The 18696-nt window shown below is 43.7% G+C and overlaps 1 pseudogene; it reads left to right on the top strand.

Moving 5' to 3' along the window:
- LOC115126339 (cyclic nucleotide-gated cation channel-like) overlaps nucleotides 1-18696 on the top strand; it is a 45412-nt pseudogene that overhangs the window by 18084 nt on the left and 8632 nt on the right.

An 18696-nucleotide genomic window follows, 5' to 3' on the forward strand; every position in this document is an offset into this window, starting at 1 on the left:
AACTAGATTTAATGACTCCAACCTAAGTGTATGGAAACTAGATTTAATGACTCCAACCTAAGTGTATGGAAACTTCCGACTTCAACTGTATAGTTGTGGCGTACTGCATTAGCACCGAATTACCCCCGCGATATGCAAGTCAGGAACCAAAATACAAAGTTAGTTAGTAAAGCTAAGGCTAGCTTTTTTTACACAGAAGTTTGTATCCTGTAGCACTAATTCCCCAAACTTTTGGGACAATGTAAAGTCCATGGAGAATAAGAGCACCTCCTCCCTGCTGCCCACTGCACTGAGGATAGGAAACACTGTCACCACCAATAAATCTACGATAATGGAACATTATCAACAACAGGTGTAGTAGACCTTACAGTGTAATGCTGAATACAACAGGTGTAGTAGACCTCACAGTGAAATGCTGAATACAACAGGTGTAGTAGACCTTACAGTGAAATGCTGAATACAACAGGTGTAGTAGACCTTACAGTGAAATGCTGAATACAACAGGTGTAGTAGACCTTACAGTGAAATGCTGAATACAACAGGTGTAGTAGACCTTACAGTGAAATGCTGAATACAACAGGTGTAGTAGACCTTACAGTGAAATGCTGAATACAACAGGTGTAGTAGACCTTACAGTGAAATGCTGAATACAACAGGTATAGTAGACCTTACAGTGAAATGCTGAATACAACAGGTGTAGTAAACCTTACAGTGAAATGCTGAATACAACAAGTGTAGTAGACCTTACAGTGAAATGCTGAATACAACAGGTGTAGTAGACCTTACAGTGAAATGCTGAATACAACAGGTGTAGTAGACCTTACAGTGAAATGCTGAATACAACAGGTGTAGACCTCACAGTGAAATGTTGAATACAACAGGTGTAGTAGACCTCACAGTGAAATGCTGAATACAACAGGTGTAGTAGACCTTACAGTGAAATGCTGAATACAACAGTAGTAGACCTTACAGTGAAATGCTGAATACAACAGGTGTAGTAGACCTTAGAGTGAAATGCTGAATACAACAGGTGTAGTAGACTTTACAGTGAAATGCTGAATACAACAGTAGTAGACCTTACAGTGAAATGCTGAATACAACAGCAGTAGACCGTACAGTGAAATGCTGAATACAACAGGTGTAGTAGACCTCACAGTGAAATGCTGAATACAACAGGTGTAGTAGACCTTACAGTGAAATGCTGAATACAACAGGTGTAGTAAACCTTACAGTGAAATGCTGAATACAACAGGTGTAGTAGACCTCACAGTGAAATGCTGAATACAACAGGTGTAGTAGACCTCACAGTGAAATGCTGAATACAACAGGTGTAGTAGACCTTACAGTGAAATGCTGAATACAACAGGTGTAGACCTCACAGTGAAATGCTGAATACAACAGGTGTAGTAGACCTCACAGTGAAATGCTGAATACAACAGGTGTAGTAGACCTTACAGTGAAATGCTGAATACAACAGGTGTAGACCTCACAGTGAAATGCTGAATACAACAGGTGTAGTAGACCTCACAGTGAAATGCTGAATACAACAGGTGTAGTAGACCTCACAGTGAAATGCTGAATACAACAGGTGTAGTAGACCTCACAGTGAAATGCTGAATACAACAGGTGTAGTAGACCTCACAGTGAAATGCTGAATACAACAGGTGTAGACCTCACAGTGAAATGCTGAATACAACAGGTGTAGTAGACCTCACAGTGAAATGCTGAATACAACAGTAGTAGACCTTACAGTGAAATGCTGAATACAACAGGTGTAGTAGACCTCACAGTGAAATGCTGAATACAACAGTAGTAGACCTTACAGTGACATGCTGAATACAACAGTAGTAGACCTTACAGTGTAATGCTGAATACAACAGGTGTAGTAGACCTTACAGTGAAATGCTGAATACAACAGCAGTAGACCGTACAGTGAAATGCTGAATACAACAGGTGTAGTAGACCTCACAGTGAAATGCTGAATACAACAGGTGTAGTAGACCTTACAGTGAAATGCTGAATACAACAGGTGTAGTAAACCTTACAGTGAAATGCTGAATACAACAGGTGTAGTAGACCTCACAGTGAAATGCTGAATACAACAGGTGTAGTAGACCTCACAGTGAAATGCTGAATACAACAGGTGTAGTAGACCTTACAGTGAAATGCTGAATACAACAGGTGTAGACCTCACAGTGAAATGCTGAATACAACAGGTGTAGTAGACCTCACAGTGAAATGCTGAATACAACAGGTGTAGTAGACCTTACAGTGAAATGCTGAATACAACAGGTGTAGACCTCACAGTGAAATGCTGAATACAACAGGTGTAGTAGACCTCACAGTGAAATGCTGAATACAACAGGTGTAGTAGACCTCACAGTGAAATGCTGAATACAACAGGTGTAGTAGACCTCACAGTGAAATGCTGAATACAACAGGTGTAGTAGACCTCACAGTGAAATTCTGAATACAACAGGTGTAGTAGACCTTACAGTGAAATGCTGAATACAACAGGTGTAGTAGACCTTACAGTGAAATGCTGAATACAACAGGTGTAGTAGACCTTAGTGAAATGCTGAATACAACAGGTGTAGTAGACCTCACAGTGAAATTCTGAATACAACAGGTGTAGTAGACCTCACAGTGAAATGCATACTTACAGGCTCTAACCAATAGTGCGAAAAAAAGGCGTGTGTGTGTGTGTAGGTAAGTAAAGAAATAAAACAACAGGAAAAAGACATTTGAAACTACCAGTTGCAAGGCTATATACAGACAGCGGTTAGTCAGGCTGATTGAGGTAGTATGTACATGTAGGTACAGTGACTGTGCATATATGATGAACAGAGAGTAGCAGTAGCGTAAATAGAGGGGTTGGCACAATGCAGATATTATTATTATTTATATTATTATAATATGTCAAAAAGGTACGCAATCCACAGTAAAAAGAGTCCTATATCGACATAACCTGAAAGGCCGCTCAGCAAGGAAGAAGCTCAGGTAGGAAACGCGTTCTGTCTCCTAGAGATGAATGTGCGTTGGTGCGAAAGGTGCAAATCAATGCCAGAACAACAGCAAAGGACCTTGTGAAGATGCTGGAGGAAACAGGTACAAAAGTATCTATATCCACAGTAAAACGAGTCAAATATCGACATAACCTGAAAGGCCGCTCAGGGAGGAAGAAGCCACTGCTCCAATACTGCCGTAAAAAAAGCCAGACTATAGTTTGCAACTGCACATGGGGACAAAGATAGTTATTTTTTGGAGAAATGTCCTCTGGTCTGATGAAACAAAAATAGAACTGTTTGTCCATAATGACCATCATTATGTTTGGAGGAAAAGGGGGGACATCAGACATCAGTCAGGAAGTTAGAGCTTGGTCGCAAATGGGTCTTCCAAATGGACAATGACCCCAAGCATACTTTCAAAGTTGTGGCAAAATGGCTAAAGGAGAACAAAGTCAAGGTATTGGAGTGGCCATCACAAAGCCCTGACCTCAATCCTATAGAAAATGCATGGGCTGAACTGAAAAAGTGTGCGTGAGCAAAGAGGTAACCTGACTCAGTTACAGTTCAGGAGGCCTTACACCAGCTCTGTCAGGAGGCCTTACACCAGCTCTGTCAGGAGGAATGGGCCAACATTCACCCAACTTATTGTGGGAAGCTTGTGGAAGGCTACTTGAAATGTTTGACCCAAGTTAACCAATTTAAAGCCAATGCTACCAAATACTAATTGAGTGTATGTAAACTTCTGACCCACTGGGAATGTGATGAAAGAAATAAAAGCTGAAATAAGTCATATCTACTATTTTTCTGACATTTCACGTTCTTAAAATAAAGTGGTGATGCTAACTGACCCAATTCAGGTAATTGTTACTAGGATTAAATGTCAGGATTTGTGAAAAACTGAGTTTAAATGTATTTGTCTGAGTTATATTTAACCACCGACTTCAACTGTGTATATACACCTTTTCTGAAAGGCCTCAGAGTCTGCAACACCACTAAGCATCGGCACCACCAAGCAAGCGGCACCAAGAAGACCAAGGAGCTTTCCAAAAAGGTCAGGGACAAAGTTGTGGAGAAGTACAGATCAGGGCTGGGTTATAAAAACACTTTGAACATCCCAAGGAGCACCATTAAATCCATTATTAAAATATTGAAAGAATATGGCATCACAATAAACCTGCTGTCAGGTGTGCGCTACTGGTAGCGAAGTCAGGTGCAGGAGAGCAGAGAGTTGTGAATAGGCGCACACTTTAATGAGGCAGGAGAAACCAACAGATGGACGCAACTGCGTCTAAACCTCCAGCCCATAGACAAACGTGAAAAACGCGCAAAAACAGTCACAATCATTTATGTTTAACAATAAACATGTGAACAAACACGGTAAAAGCAAACCAGTCAACAATAAACACGTAACACAAACAATTCCACACAAAGACATGAGGAATAAATACATGTAGATTGATTGGGAAATGAAAACCAGGTGTGCAGAGAACAAGACAAAACAAATGGATAAATGAAAAACAGAGCGGCGATGGCTAGAAAGCAGGGGACGTCGACCGCCGAACACTGCCTGAACAAGGAGAGGAGCCGACTTCGGCGGAAGTCATGATACCTGCCAAGAGAGTGCCGCCCACCAAAATGCACAAACCAGTCAAGGAAGGCATTAATCAGAGAGGCAAAAAAGAGACCAAAGATAACCCTGAAGGAGCTGCAAAGCTCTACCGCGGAGATTGGAGTATTTGTCCATAGGACCACTTTCAGCCGTACACTCCACAGAGCTGGGCTTTACGGAAGAGTGGCCAGAAAAAAGTAATTGCTTAAAGAAAAATATAAGCAAACATATTTGGTGTTCGCCAAAAGGCATGTGGGAGACACCCCAAACATATGGAAGAAGGTACTCTGGTACTCTACTCTGGCGCAACCCCAACACCTCTCATCACCCCGAGAACACCATCTCCACAGTGAAGCATGATGGTGGCAGCATCATGCCGGGGACATGTTTTTCATCAGCATGGACTGGGAAACTGGTCAGAATTGAAGGAATGATGGACGGCGCTAAATACAGGGAATTTCTTGAGGGAAACGTGTTTCAGTCTTCCAGAGATTTGTGACTGGGACGTAGGTTCACCTTCCAGCAGGACAATGACCCTGAGCATACTGCTAAAGCAAAACTTGAATGGTTTATTAACAATCCAATTGGGAATCTGTGGTATGACTTAAAGATTGCTGTATATCAGCGGAACCCATCCAACTTGAAGGAGCTGGAGCAGTTTTGCCTTGAAGAATGGGAATAATTCCCAGTGGCTGGATGTGCCAAGCTTATAGAGACATACCCCAAGAGACTTGCAAAAGGTGGCTCTACGAAGTATTGACTTTGGGGGGATGAACAGTTATGCACGCTCAAGTCTTATTTCTTGTTTGTTTCATAATAAAAAATATTTTGCATCTTCAAAGTGGTAGGCATGTTGTGTACATCAAATGATATTAACAGCCCCAAAAAAATCTATGTTAATTCCAGGTGGTAAGGCAACAAAATAGGAAAAATGCCAAGGGGGGTGAATACTTTGGCAAGCCACTGTAGCCTAGGCCTATGGCCTATAGTAATCAACACCACACTAACAGAACTTGATACTGAGTGCCCAGCAGAGAATCAGGGATTGGGGGCATCATCGAGCAGACATGAGATACTATAACAAGCAACTCATTATCAACCCCTTAGCGATATGACATTAAATCTAAATTCAAATTTAAAATGGATGACCCTCCCCCATTTTCCTCTGGGTAATTGTGTACATTTCGACCACTCCCTTTTCGTCAACAATATATATGGATTTGAAGCTACCCCACTTAGCATCAGACTGACTGGTTCATTCTGTACTCCTTAAAGATATGTAGCGACAGTAATGTAGTGACAGTATTGTAGTGACAGTAATGTAGTGACGGTAATGTAGTGACAGTAATGTAGTGACAGTATTGTAGTGACAGTAATGTAGTGACGGTAATGTAGTGACAGTAATGTAGTGACGGTGTTGTAGTGACAGTAATGTAGTGACAGTATTGTAGTGACAGTAATGTAGTGACGGTAATGTAGTGACAGTAATGTAGTGACAGTGTTGTAGTGACAGTAATGTAGTGACAGTATTGTAGTGACAGTAATGTAGTGACGGTAATGTAGTGACAGTAATGTAGTGACAGTAATGTAGTGACAGTATTGTAGTGACAGTAATGTAGTGACGGTAATGTAGTGACAGTAATGTAGTGACGGTGTTGTAGTGACAGTAATGTAGTGGCGGTAATGTAGTGACAGTAATGTAGTGACGGTGATGTAGTGACGGTGATGTAGTGACGGTGATGTAGTGACAGTATTGTAGTGACGGTGATGTAGTGACAGTATTGTAGTGACGGTGATGTAGTGACAGTATTGTAGCGACAGTAATGTAGTGACAGTAATGTAGTGACAGTAATGTAGTGACAGTAATGTAGTGACAGTATTGTAGTGACAGTAATGTAGTGACAGTAATGTAGTGACAGTATTGTAGTGACAGTAATGTAGTGACAGTATTGTAGCGACAGTAATGTAGTGACAGTAATGTAGTGACAGTAATGTAGTGACAGTAAAGTGACAGTAATGTAGTGACAGTAATGTAGTGACAGTGTTGTAGTGACAGTAATGTAGTGACAGTAATGTAGTGACAGTAATGTAGTGACAGTAATGTAGTGACAGTATTGTTGTGTGTTCTGTGCAGGGCATGTTTTGATGAGCTTCAGACAAGTGGTGCCATCGTGTGGCTGGTGTTGGACTACCTGTGTGACGGTCTCTACATCTTGGACACAGCCGTCAGGCTACGCACAGGTCAGAGGTCAATTCTCCACAATTTGTTTCTGTCGTGTTTCTGTTCTCTTTCCTTGATTCCTCACGTCCCCTGTTCTCACCTCCTGAAAGAGTCTGTCTGCCTACCCTGAGTCTGTCTGCCTACCCTGAGTCTGTCTGCCTACCCTGAATCTGTCTGCCTACCCTGAATCTGTCTGCCTACCCTGAGCCTGTGCCTAACTCTACCTGTTTGTTCATCAGGTTTCCTGGAGCAGGGTCTGTTGGTGAAGGACCTCTCTAAGCTGAGAGACAGTTATCTGAAGACGGTTCAGTTTAAACTAGACCTGTTGTCTATCCTGCCTACTGACCTGTTCTACCTATCTCTGGGAATACACACTCCTCTCCTCCGCTTCAACAGACTGCTGCGGTTTAACCGCATGTTCGAGTTCTTCGACCGTACAGAGACCAGGACCAGTTACCCCAACGCCTTCCGCATCACTAACCTGGTCCTTTACATACTGGTACGTGCACACACACACACACACTGGTGAGAGATATGTGGTACACACACAAACTAACACATTTACACACACAAGCATGCATGTGTCACCAAGTTGAATTAGTTAAACTAACAGCTCAGCTAAAAATACCACCACCTGCGCCATTTTTTGTTGGCGCACAGCTGTCTAAAGTGTGACAAATAGTCACATGGGTTTGCGAGGCTGAGGATTCAACATGGCATACCAGTTTGGGCTCATCAGGAAGGAAGCTATACTGATAAGCAAACAGCATTAAACCAGTATATAAACACACACAGACTCTAACATCAAAAAGGAGCTGATCACGGACCACAGGAAACGGAGGAGCGAGCACACCCATATCCACATCAATAGGGTTGTATTAGTTTCTCAGTGTCCACATTATTAAGGAATTATCATGGTCCACACACACCCACACAGTTGTGAAGAGGGCACAACAGCGCCTCGTCCCGCTCACGAGGCTGAAAATATTTGCATGGGCCCTCGGATCTTCACAAGATTCTACAGCTGCATCTTGACTAGCTGCGCCACCGCTTGGTATGGCAACTGCAATGCACCCAACCGTAAGGCGCTGTTGTGACAGTAATGATGTGACTTCAAAGGGTGGTGTGAACGGCCCAGTACATCACTGGGAAGGTGGTGTGAACGGCCCAGTACATCACTGGGAAGGTGGTGTGAACGGCCCAGTACATGACTGGGAAGGTGGTGTGAACGACCCAGTACATCACTGGGAAGGTGGTGTGAACGGCCCAGTACATCACTGGGAAGGTGGTCTGTGAACGACCCAGTACATCACTGGGAAGGTGGTGTGAACGGCCCAGTACATGACTGGGAAGGTGGTGTGAACGACCCAGTACATCACTGGGAAGGTGGTGTGAACGGCCCAGTACATCACTGGGAAGGTGGCGTGAACGACCCAGTACATCACTGGGAAGGTGGTGTGAACGACCCAGTACATGACTGGGAAGGTGGTGTGAACGGCCCAGTACATCACTGGGAAGGTGGTCTGTGAACGACCCAGTACATCACTGGGAAGGTGGTGTGAACGACCCAGTACATCACTGGGAAGGTGGTGTGAACGACCCAGTACATCACTGGGAAGGTGGTGTGATCGACCCAGTACATCACTGGGAAGGTGGTGTGATCGACCCAGTACATCACTGGGAAGGTGGTGTGATCGACCCAGTACATCACTGGGAAGGTGGTGTGAACGACCCAGTACATCACTGGGAAGGTGGTGTGTGAACGGCCCAGTACATGACTGGGAAGGTGGTGTGTGAACGGTCCAGTACATGACTGGGAAGGTGGTCTGTGAACGACCCAGTACATCACTGGGTAGGTGGTGTGAACGGCCCAGTACATCACTGGGAAGGTGGTGTGAACGGCCCAGTACATCACTGGGAAGGTGGTCTGTGAACGACCCAGTACATCACTGGGAAGGTGGTGTGAACGGCCCAGTACATCACTGGGAAGGTGGTGTGAACGACCCAGTACATCACTGGGAAGGTGGTGTGAACGGTCCAGTACATCACTGGGCCCGAGTTCCCTTCCATCCAGTACCTCTATACCAGGAGGAGAGTCCAGCCATCCAACAGGACCCTGAACAGCTTCTACCCCCAAGCCATAGACCGCTAAATAGCTCATCAAATGGTTACCTCGGACTACCTGCATTGACCCTTTTCCCAGCTAACTCTTTTACACTGACTCTACCCACACACTCACACATACATACACACATACATATACTGACACCCTAACACACACACACTTGAGTAATTTAGCAGACCCTCTCATTCAGAGTGACTTACATGTGCGATTAGGGTTAAGTGCCTTGCTCATGGGCACATTGGCAGATTTTTTACAAACCAGCAACCTTTCGGTTACTGGCCCAACACTCCTGACCGCTAGGCTACCTATCATTGTATTTAGGGTAAAAGTTGGATGAAAAAAATACTGAAATGCCCTTACGTTGATGACTTTTTGCAAATCCAATGAGTAATCTAATACCCTGAGTCTGTCTGCCACTGATTCAACGTTATCACATAGATTTGAGGGGTTGAATTGTCTAGGAAACAATCTTGATTCAACCATTTTTTGCCCAGTGGGTTGTTGGAAAAGGACCCATAAGTTAGCGTTTCCTGTTAGTCTGTTAGTCTGATTACCTGTTGACTAATTCATGTTGATCTGATTTAAACCTGCTGTCTCTCCTCCAGGTGATCATCCACTGGAACGCCTGTATGTACTACTCCTTCTCCAAGGCCCTGGGACTGGGGTCTGACTCCTGGGTGTATCCCAACCAGACAACTCTGTCACGGGGTTACATCTACTGCCTCTACTGGTCCACCCTCACCCTCACCACCATAGGAGAGACACCGCCACCCGTACGAGATGAGGAGTTCCTCTTTGTGGTCTTTGACTTCCTGGTGAGTGTATAATGTAACCGTATACCATATACCCTATTCCATAGATAGTGTACCATTTTATTTCTGACAAGGAACCAATTGACCTAGATAGTGGATTACTTTGTCTGACATTGAACCCTATCCCCTAGATAGTGCACTACTTTGTCTGACATGGAACCCTGTACCCTAGATAGTGCACTACTTTGTCTGACATTGAACCCTATCCCCTAGATAGTGCACTACTTTGTCTGACATGGAACCCTGTTCCCTAGATAGTGCACTACTTTGTCTGACATTGAACCCTATCCCCTAGATAGTGCACTACTTTGTCTGACATGGAACCCTGTTCCCTAGATAGTGCACTACTTTGTCTGACATGGAACCCTGTTCCCTAGATAGTGCACTACTTTGTCTGACATGGAACCCTGTTCCCTAGATAGTGCACTACTTTGTCTGACATGGAACCCTGTTCCCTAGATAGTGCACTACTTTGTCTGACATGGAACCCTGTTCCCTAGATAGTGCACTACTTTGTCTGACATGGAACCCTGTTCCCTAGATAGTGCACTACTTTGTCTGACATGGAACCCTGTTCCCTAGATAGTGCACTACTTTGTCTGACATGGAACCCTGTTCCCAGATAGTGCACTACTTTGTCTGACATGGAACCCTGTTCCCTAGATAGTAGTCTGACATGGAACCCTGTTCCCTAGATAGTGCACTACTTTGTCTGACATGGAACCCTATCCGATGGATAGTGCACTACTTTGTCTGACATGGAACCCTGTTCCCTAGATAGTGCACTACTTTGTCTGACATGGAACCCTGTTCCCTAGATAGTGCACTACTTTGTCTGACATGGAACCCTGTTCCCTAGATAGTGCACTACTTTGTCTGACATGGAACCCTGTTCCCTAGATAGTGCACTACTTTGTCTGACATGGAACCCTGTTCCCTAGATAGTGCACTACTTTGTCTGACATGGAACCCTATCCCCTAGATAGCGGACTACTTTGTCTGACATGGAACCCTGTTCCCTAGATAGTGCACTACTTTGTCTGACATGGAACCCTATCCCCTAGATAGCGGACTACTTTGTCTGACATGGAACCCTGTTCCCTAGATAGCAGACTACTTTGTCTGACATGGAACCCTATCCCCTAGATAGTGCACTACTTTGTCTGACATGGAACCCTGTTCCCTAGATAGTGCACTACTTTGTCTGACATGGAACCCTGTTCCCTAGATAGTGCACTACTTTGTCTGACATGGAACCCTGTTCCCTAGATAGTGCAGTACCAAGGCTATTGAGTCAATAAGAATGCAGTGATTGACAGAGTCGAAAGCCTTGGTCAGGTCGATGAAGACGGTTGCACAGTATTGTCTTTTATCGATGGCGGTTATGATATTGTTTAGGACCTTGAGTGTGGCTGAGGTGCACCCATGACCAGATTTTGCAGCTCTTACAGAACATCAGCTGTCTGGATTTGGGTGAAAGAGAAGTGGGGGGAGGCTTGGGCAAGTTGCTGTGGGGGGTGATGAAATGTTGGCCGGGGTAGGGGTAGCCAGGTGGAAAGCATGGCCAGCCGTAGAAAAATGCTTATTGAAATGATCGATTGTCGTAGATTTATCGGTGGTGACAATGTTTCCTATCCTCAGTGCAGTGGGCAGCTGGGAGGAGGTGCTCTTATTCTCCATGGACTTTACAATGTCCCAAAGAGGTAGAGACCCCTTATCTTGGTGCTAGGTGCAGAGGAATCCTCTTATCTTGGTGTACTCTGCAGCGCAGCTAAGACCTGTGTTAACCCTAACAAGCTGCTTATTACTTTCAGTCTGCTATTCCGTGGTGATGTTCTGGCCCAAACACCACAAAGCAAGCTAAAAAACTATGCCCAAACTGCGGTGAGTCCGTAAGGAAGAATTCAAATGCGGTGGCTAATGACATTTGTGATTTGTTTGATCTTAAAGTGTGTCCAATACTTGTTATATGATGAATCTGTACAGTCTCAAAGTAACATTTCGCTTGTTTGCAATGTATGCTGGGTAAATGTGGTTCCAAACATTGGAATGCTGGACACAAGCAGGGATGATGAGTGAAATCTAGATGAGATAGTCGATGTATCAGCAGTGGGCACAGAAGATGACATGTTTGACTGCTTCAATCAGAGGACTTTATCCATGTTAACGCACAGAGCTGCCAAAATTAGAGGAATTAAACCTCCTGGCTTCTAACACCCTTCAGTAGTTGCTGTGACTGAGAATGAAGCCAAAATTAGAGGAATTAAAGCTCCTGGCTTCTAACACCCTTCAGTAGTTGCTGTGACTGAGAATGAAGCCAAAATTAGAGGAATTAAACCTCCTGGCTTCTAACACCCTTCAGTAGTTGCTGTGACTGAGAATGAAGCCAAAATTAGAGGAATTAAAGCTCCTGGCTTCTAACACCCTTCAGTAGTTGCTGTGACTGAGAATGAAGCCAAAATTAGAGGAATTAAAGCTCCTGGCTTCTAACACCCTTCAGTAGTTGCTGTGACTGAGAATGAAGCCAAAATTAGAGGAATTAAAGCTCCTGGCTTCTAACACCCTTCAGTAGTTGCTGTGACTGAGAATGAAGCCAAAATTAGAGGAATTAAAGCTCCTGGCTTCTAACACCCTTCAGTAGTTGCTGTGACTGAGAATGAAGCCAAAATTAGAGGAATTAAACCTCCTGGCTTCTAACACCCTTCAGTAGTTGCTGTGACTGAGAATGAAGCCAAAATTAGAGGAATTAAAGCTCCTGGCTTCTAACACCCTTCAGTAGTTGCTGTGACTGAGAATGAAGCCAAAATTAGAGGAATTAAAGCTCCTGGCTTCTAACACCCTTCAGTAGTTGCTGTGACTGAGAATGAAGCCAAAATTAGAGGAATTAAAGCTCCTGGCTTCTAACACCCTTCAGTAGTTGCTGTGACTGAGAATGAAGCCAAAATTAGAGGAATTAAAGCTCCTGGCTTCTAACACCCTTCAGTAGTTGCTGTGACTGAGAATGAAGCCAAAATTATAGGAATTAAAGCTCCTGGCTTCTAACACCCTTCAGTAGTTGCTGTGACTGAGAATGAAGCCAAAATTAGAGGAATTAAAGCTCCTGGCTTCTAACACCATTCAGTAGTTGCTGTGACTGAGAATGAAGCCAAAATTAGAGGAATTAAAGCTCCTGGCTTCTAACACCCTTCAGTAGTTGCTGTGACTGAGAATGAAGCCAAAATTAGAGGAATTAAACCTCCTAGCTTCTAACACCCTTCAGTAGTTGCTGTGACTGAGAATGAAGCCAAAATTAGAGGAATTAAACCTCCTGGCTTCTAACACCCTTCAGTAGTTGCTGTGACTGAGAATGAAGCCAAAATTAGAGGAATTAAAGCTCCTGGCTTCTAACACCCTTCAGTAGTTGCTGTGACTGAGAATGAAGCCAAAATTAGAGGAATTAAAGCTCCTGGCTTCTAACACCCTTCAGTAGTTGCTGTGACTGAGAATGAAGCCAAAATTAGAGGAATTAAAGCTCCTGGCTTCTAACACCCTTCAGTAGTTGCTGTGACTGAGAATGAAGCCACAATTAGAGGAATTAAAGCTCCTGGCTTCTAACACCCTTCAGTAGTTGCTGTGACTGAGAATGAAGCCAAAATTAGAGGAATTAAAGCTCCTGGCTTCTAACACCCTTCAGTAGTTGCTGTGACTGAGAATGAAGCCAAAATTATAGGAATTAAAGCTCCTGGCTTCTAACACCCTTCAGTAGTTGCTGTGACTGAGAATGAAGCCAAAATTAGAGGAATTAAAGCTCCTGGCTTCTAACACCATTCAGTAGTTGCTGTGACTGAGAATGAAGCCAAAATTAGAGGAATTAAAGCTCCTGGCTTCTAACACCCTTCAGTAGTTGCTGTGACTGAGAATGAAGCCAAAATTAGAGGAATTAAACCTCCTAGCTTCTAACACCCTTCAGTAGTTGCTGTGACTGAGAATGAAGCCAAAATTAGAGGAATTAAACCTCCTGGCTTCTAACACCCTTCAGTAGTTGCTGTGACTGAGAATGAAGCCAAAATTAGAGGAATTAAAGCTCCTGGCTTCTAACACCCTTCAGTAGTTGCTGTGACTGAGAATGAAGCCAAAATTAGAGGAATTAAAGCTCCTGGCTTCTAACACCCTTCAGTAGTTGCTGTGACTGAGAATGAAGCCAAAATTAGAGGAATTAAAGCTCCTGGCTTCTAACACCCTTCAGTAGTTGCTGTGACTGAGAATGAAGCCACAATTAGAGGAATTAAAGCTCCTGGCTTCTAACACCCTTCAGTAGTTGCTGTGACTGAGAATGAAGCCAAAATTAGAGGAATTAAAGCTCCTGGCTTCTAACACCCTTCAGTAGTTGCTGTGACTGAGAATTGATGGGTCAACTGAGGACAATGAGGTTGAGCCACCAGGTTTTAGTATTTATAGAATTATCTGAAACTGAAACGGTGGCAGTGTGTTTTTACTAGGAAGAATGTGCATTTTAACCCTCGTTCAGATCTGAAAATGGACGGTCTTGAGGTTGTATGTTTAGAAACACTTCTTCCTGAATGTCGTTCTGTACTTGTTGGTCTGTGCTATCGGCCTCCTAAGGAGAATCATTTCCATGATTGGATTGAATTGCTGTGATCACAATGTATTGACTGATAGAGAATGTATTCTGCTTGGTGGTTTTAATACAAATGTGCAGTTACCACCACAGAGACGTACACTAGTAAATGCCCTGTATGACTTTAATCAGTTATTTGGACTAAAACAACTGATTGTTGAGCCAACCCGGATGTGTATTGACAGTAAATCAACTTTGGATTTGATTATTGTATCAGACCAAGAGAACATCTGTCAGTCAGGAGTCTTAAATATTGGTTTTAGTGATTATATGGTATCCTGCTGTACCCGTAAGACATCCAACATGCTACTTGAGCCAGGTAATAACTACATGAAGGTACGGTTCATGACACAATACTCAATGGAACGTTTTGTAGAAGGACTTGGAAATTTGGATTGGTCTCATGTACTGTGATGTCACGTACCTCAACTAACCTGTACCCCCACACACTGACTCGGTACTAGTGCCCCCTGTATATACACTCATTATTGTTATGTTACTGTGTCACTTTTTATGATTTTTTACTTTAATCTATTTGGTAAATATTTTCTTAACTCTTCTTGAACTGCACTGTTAAGGGCTTGGAAGTATGTATTTCACGGTTGTTGTATTCGGCGCATGTGACAAATTAAATTTTGATGTTGATCAAGCTTGGTATCTTTTTTAAAGATCTGTTTCTGTCTGCACTCAACTCTCTGACTCCAATGAAACAAATTAGAATCAAACAGCGGTCAGGGAAATGGATCACTTGGAAGATCTTAGACCTCATAAGGAAAAGGGAATAACCACCTGGCCAGATTCAGAAGGACAAATCTACTTCAAGATTATGATGGTTAAAGTAACTGTAGAAACCAGGCAAGATACAAAATGGATATGGCCAAATCCTAACATTACATAGACACTTTGAATTACACCTTACATCAGCCTCGTAAAATGTGGAACATTTTCAAAGACATTGGCTCAAAAGCTCCCCAAACGGTAAAATCCTGTAGTATTGGCCTGGATATTGATGAAAGCTCCCAAACGGTAAAATCCTGTAGTATTGGCCTGGATATTGATGAAAGCTCCCAAACGGTAAAATCCTGTAGTATTGGCCTGGATATTGATGATGTTTCATGTTATGACCAGGCGAAGGTTGCTAATTACTTTAACCCATTTTTAACCACTATAGCCTCATCTCTGGTTAAGAAGTAACCCACCTGCTCTGGACACTATGGTCAGTCTTTATTATCAACTTTTACCACAGCAAAGGATCACTAGTGATTTGTTTGAGATGTGCATGGTAACAGAGGACAACATTTCCAATCTACTATGCTTAATGAGCACCAACAAAGCAACTGGGCTGGATAACCTTCCTGCAAGATTCATAAAGGATAATGGTGGTGTCACTGCTAAAATTATAACTCATATTGTAAACCTTTCTATTACTAGTGGTACATTTCCCAAGCATCTCAAAACAGCCCGGATGGTTCCACTCCACAAGAAGAGAAGTAAAACAAATGTAGGAAACTACAGACCCGTGTCAATCCTCAGAACCTCATCCAAAGTTGTTGAGAGATTAGTTTTGAATCAACTTGAAGGATACCTTCTGGAGAACAATCTTCTTTATGAACTCCAGTCTGACTTTAGAACAGCTCATTCCACTGATACCTTATCCACCTTTTTTACCACATTAAGCAGGAAAGTGAGAAGTGAAACTATACAGCTATGGTCATGCTAGAGTTGTGGAAAGATTTTGACACTGTGGACCAATGATATTCTCCTGATGAAACTGAAATGCATGGGTCTAAATGATGTAGCGGTGAATTGGTTTAGGTCTTATCTGACCAACAGAAAACAAGTATGTAATGTTGGTGATGTCAGAGGCCAAAGAAATATCCTGTGGAGTACCACAGGGATCCATTTTAGGGCCTCTCTAATTTTTAATATATGTTAATGATATGCCAGATACAGTAAAGTCCTGCTTTATGCTGATGACTCAGCCATGCTGGTATCTGGGAAGGACACAGTTTACAGGAGGAGACCCTGAGCAAGGGATTGCATTTTGACTGACAACAAATTGTCACTGCATTTGGGATAAACTGAACCAATTTTGTTTGGAACAAAACGTAGATTGCTTAGGGCTGACAAGATAAAGGTAAACCGTTTAGGCAAGGAGAATGAATCTTAAACAAGTGTAAATTATCATAGTTTGTCTCTAGATCAATCCCTTTCTGGAGACCTGATTGCTTCTCAAAAGATTTTTAAAATGGCGAACAAATTGACATTTTGATATCGTAACACTAGATATTTCAACATCAAAGTTAAGAAACTGCTTGTCTCAACCTTGATTCACTGTCAACTTGATTATGCCTGCTCTGCATGGTATGCTGGGCTATAAAAACAGCTGAAAAAGAGAATGCAGGTCATGCAAAATAATATTATCAGGTAAATACTGAATGTCCCCCACCCCTAGTACCCATATAATGTTATCAGATATATGCTGAATGTCCCCCTCCCCAGGACCCACATAATGTTATCAGGTATACCCTGAATGTCCCCCTCCCCAGGACCCACATAATATTATCAGGTATACGCTGAATGTCCCCCTCCCCAGGACCCACATAATATTATCAGGTATATGCTGAATGTCCCCCTCCCCAGGACCCACATAATGTTATCAGGTAAATGCTGAATGTCCCCTCCCCAGGACCCACATAATGTTATCAGATATTTGCTGAATTCCCCCCCAGGACCCACATAATGTTATCAGGTATACGCTGAATGTCCCCCCCCCCAGGACCCACATAATGTTATCAGGTATATGCTGAATGTCCCCCCCAGGACCCACATAATGTTATCAGGTATACCCTGAATGCCCCCCAGGACCCACATAATGTTATCAGGTATACCCTGAATGCCCCCCCCAGGACCCACATAATGTTATCAGGTATATGCTGAATGTCCGTCCGTCCCCAGGACCCACATAATGTTATCAGGTATACCCTGAATGTCCCCCCCAGGACCCACATAATGTTATCAGGTATACCCTGAATGTCCCCCCCCAGGACCCACATAATGTTATCAGGTATATGCTGAATGCCCCCCAGGACCCACATAATGGTTTCAGGTATATGCTGAATGTCCCCCCCCCAGGACCCACATAATGTTATCAGGTATACCCTGAATGTCCCCCCCAGGACCCACATAATGTTATCAGGTATATGCTGAATGCCCCCCAGGACCCACATAATGTTTTCAGGTATATGCTGAATGCCCCTCCCCCAGGACCCACATAATGTTATCAGGTATATGCTGAATGTCCCCTCCCCAGGACCCACATAATGGTATCAGGTATATGCTGAATGTCCCCCTCCCCAGGACCCACATAATGGTATCAGGTATACCCTGAATGCCCCCCCCCAGGACCCACATAATGGTTTCAGGTATACGCTGAATGTCCGTCCGTCCCCAGGACCCACATAATGTTATCAGGTATATGCTGAATGCCCCCCAGTACCCACATAATGTTATCAGGTATACCCTGAATGCCCCGTCCCCAGGACCCACATAATGTTATCAGGTATATGCTGAATGTCCCCTCCCCAGTACCCACATAATGTTATCAGGTATACCCTGAATGCCCCCCAGGACCCACATAATGTTATCAGGTATATGCTGAATGTCCCCCTCCCCAGGACCCACATAATGTTATCAGGTATATGCTGAATGTCCGTCCCCCCCAGGACCCACATAATGTTATCAGGTATACCCTGAATGCCCCCTCCCCAGGACCCACATAATGGTTTCAGGTATACGCTGAATGTCCGTCCGTCCCCAGGACCCACATAATGTTATCAGGTATATGCTGAATGCCCCCAGGACCCACATAATGTTATCAGGTATACCCTGAATGCCCGTCCGTCCCCAGGACCCACATAATGTTTTCAGGTATATGCTGAATGTCCCCCCCAGGACCCACATAATGTTATCAGGTATATGCTGAATGCCCCCCCAGGACCCACAAAATGTTATCAGATATATGCTGAATGTCCGTCCGTCCCCAGGACCCACATAATGTTATCAGGTATACCCTGAATGCCCCCCCAGGACCCACATAATGTTATCAGGTATATGCTGAATGTCCGTCCGTCCCCAGGACCCACATAATGTTATCAGGTAAATGCTGAATGTCCGTCCGTCCCCCAGGACCCACATAATGTTATCAGGTAAATGCTGAATGCCCCCCAGGACCCACATAATGTTATCAGGTATATGCTGAATGTCCCCCGTCCCCAGGACCCACATAATGTTATCAGGTATA

Source organism: Oncorhynchus nerka, linkage group LG5, assembly GCF_034236695.1.
Source record: "Oncorhynchus nerka isolate Pitt River linkage group LG5, Oner_Uvic_2.0, whole genome shotgun sequence".
Classification (NCBI taxonomy): domain Eukaryota; kingdom Metazoa; phylum Chordata; class Actinopteri; order Salmoniformes; family Salmonidae; genus Oncorhynchus; species Oncorhynchus nerka.